The 3,261-nt window shown below is 42.1% G+C and overlaps 1 long non-coding RNA gene across 1 annotated transcript in view; it reads left to right on the forward strand.

Moving 5' to 3' along the window:
• The window catches only part of LOC129097744 (uncharacterized), a 4,163-nt gene extending 3,348 nt beyond the window's left edge, over positions 1 to 815 (forward strand). The window contains exon 3 of the long non-coding RNA XR_008531522.1: positions 645 to 815. This is a non-coding gene — a long non-coding RNA (uncharacterized LOC129097744). The remainder of the gene's footprint in view (positions 1 to 644) is intronic.
• Positions 816 to 3,261: the final 2,446 nt, after the last annotated feature.

Below are 3,261 nucleotides of genomic sequence, written 5' to 3' on the forward strand. Positions count from 1 at the left end.
ACGAGGGTGCGGACAGTAAAGGGTGGAGTCCCGTCCCTTGAACAGGGCTGGTGCTGATCCTACACCGGCCTGGTGATGGGGCTCCACTACAAAGTCACGACTGGTTTGATTTCATGTTACGATGGATGATACTTGACTTTGCTCTTTGAAAAGGCAACTTTTATAAAGTTATAGTTTTAGAATATGTGACTAAGAACTACATTTAATTTCATTTCATTAAACTAAAACAAGTATTACATGGAAATAACATGTGACTTTTTTCCCCACATTCTTTTAATTGTGCATATACATTGGTGTTGTAACCAGGTCAGTCTTTTATTTAAATGAATTGTTAAATATACCAAAAATAAACCAATTGGTCTTCAGGTTTTGAAAAAATGCCTTAAGCTAAGGTTTTTAATTGACGTCTCATTCAAGGAAGCCATGACGCTTTTAATAGCTTACAGGTTAATTATAAAGTGACCAACTTTTGATTTAAAGGCCACCAGTTTCTCATGGTGAAGGGCATTCATTTCTACAAATGCTGTATGAGAACAGCCTGACCTGGGCCATGTCCAGGTTTGACCCTTAAAACAACTCTGTGTGATACTGTATGATGTAGTCTTTATATTAACAGAAGGACTCTCCCCCTCTCTCTCCCACAGGGCACAATCAGCATTGGACAAACACCACAGCAGCTAGAGAAGAATAGAAGCATAACAACTGGATCTACTGTGGAAGATGTATATACCTCTACTGTATGTTTTCCAGCAAAATAATCCAATGGGGCCAAGAATGAAGTCTTAACTGTCTTGATGTGTCGTTCTGTTTTTACTCCTGAGCTGGTAAGGTTCTGCAGCAGAACCGAAAACTGATAAAGGGAATAAAACGTTCTGTTTCTGAGCTCTCGTCCCTTCGTGTTTCTGAATATCGTCAACCAACTTAGATCATTTCTCAGCTCTCTCCTGTGTGATTCGTTTGATTGACCGTTAATGGCTCTTAAAGTTATTTAAGTACCAAAAGGGAATTTAAGATAATTATTTGGTTTCAAAGAACCTTGTGTCTCCAGTCTGGAGGATCATGTGGGGAACGTATTAAATTCCATGGCACTCCATCCAGTCGTTGTTTAACATTTCAATCATAACCATAAAGTTCAACCACTGTGGCACTGAACGTAATGTCAAAGGGTCACCTAGTCAGAGAGATACATCCTATGGGGGTTAAGACATGCAAAAAGTTACTGCAACTGCTATAGTTAAAGTTACTGTGAGGAACTTTGACTGGTTATGAAACAATCACAGTTTAATACTGATGCCTACATAAGTAAACAACACCATCAGATAGGAGATTGTCTATTTCCGTATAGGTGTAATGCTTGTCAACGGTGCTACTGGTTTCTAGCGAAATCACTTAAAATCATACAGGTTCTACAGACTCAAGTGGGGGGCTCCGACAGTGACCAGCGCTTCGCTGACAGATCCGGCTTCGCTGCTGGGTGCTTAGCTCTCTACCTTCTGCTGGAGGTCCGACTGCAGGTTCAAAGGCGGCAGCGAAGCCGGATCTGGATCTGTCGGCGGAGCGCTGGTCACTGTCGGAGCAGCTCCTCCTCATGCCAGGAGCAGAGCTCCGCCTCATTGCCACGCTGGGAGCCGAACTCTGACACCATGCTGATGGAGACCCAGGCTGTATTGCTGGACCAGCTGGAGGGAAGGGAGACAAGGGAGAACCAGAACCAGGACTTAGCTGGGCAGATTGTCAGACCCCTGCTGCAGGAAAATGACGATGGTTTTGTCCACAGGGAATGCCAAAATCAACACAAAAGGATAGCTCCCTGTCGAAGCTTTAAATATTAAATCTTAATCTATGAGTTAGATGTTAGAAATAATCAAGTCATGAACTTGAACTTCATTTGAGTAAATCTTTGGTTTAAATTTGGACAAATTTAAGGAAGATGTTATTACAACACATGGGAACTCCTTCAAAGTTCCCCCAAAAGTTGCCCTGTTCTCGGTGTCATTGCCCTGAAACCACCATGAGATTTGTCCATTAGACGACAGCAAACCATCTTGGCGGTCATAATTGTGAGCTGGTTTGTTTGCCTTCCTGCTGCCCCTCTGGTGGCCTCTCCTACTGCAGCGGTTGTGTCTTCACAGAAATGATGATTCATGGCTCAAAATAAATGATTCATCCGCCTGAACAGTTGAAAAGTAGTGCTGTCGACTACGTTTTTAAGCTTGAAGGTCTGAGCTGTGAGTGGGCATCGGGAGAAAAACCTGTGTGATCCTTCTGAGTCACTTTTTGTTAAACCTGCAGGTTTTAGTGAGTGTGTGAAGCGACTGTGCGTGCGCGCTGGCTCCATCCACGATGACTCAGCTCTCAACTACTCTGCACTTTGTAGGGATTAGCTGAGGCATGTGGCAGACAAACAGCTTTTCATAAAATTAGTATAAACTACATTTATCAGCCTGAGAGGTGATGAAGCATCACATGTTTCCTATGTGGGGGAGAAACCCCAAATTTAGAATATAAGCGCTCACCATTTTATTTAAAAAGTAACTCTTAAAAAGATTAAAGCAATAATAATTTCATATTTTTGTGCCTTTGAAGGGAATGGAAGGTATTTGAACAATTTACTGTCCAAACTTTTGGAGGCATCCCTTGATTTTTATGAAAGATTAGCAGCATGTGATATGGCAATGCAATGCTTTAATCCAGTGAAATATCTCACTAACAATTGGATTATGATTTGGAAGAAAATTTGTTCCTCAGGGGGAGGAATCTTCCCCAAATGCTACAAAAAGATATTTGTTCCTCTCATCCAATGGGAGCAAAGTAGGAAGAAATGTGACATTGTCATAGAGCCACCAATTACGTAGAGGCAGGGGGTGGTGGTAGAGGGTTTTTTATTTTTGAAACAGTGATTTTTAACTGTTTGGAAGACACTGACAGAAGATGGTGTCCTGTCAACAGTGGCATCAGATCAGAAAACATGCAACAAATTTGGTCAATTCATTTTGATGGATTTTTTTACTCGTGCAACGGTTTAGTTCATGACAGGATCCCACGCAATTTACATCCAATGCCTATTCTCAGTGCCCCCTATCTGTCCCTCCGTCCAGCTACACTCCCTCTTGCCAAAACCCATTTATTATCATTCTCTTCCTGTCCAGCAGATACCCTCAGTCTTTCATACCTGCACCAAGTCCACTGATGACCTGTTTTCCACTTCACCTCGTCAGCCCTGCAAGAACACAACTGACATCACATTATATTTACACAGCA

The sequence above is a fragment of the Anoplopoma fimbria genome, chromosome 1 (genome assembly GCF_027596085.1).
Source record: "Anoplopoma fimbria isolate UVic2021 breed Golden Eagle Sablefish chromosome 1, Afim_UVic_2022, whole genome shotgun sequence".
Lineage (NCBI taxonomy): Eukaryota > Metazoa > Chordata > Actinopteri > Perciformes > Anoplopomatidae > Anoplopoma > Anoplopoma fimbria.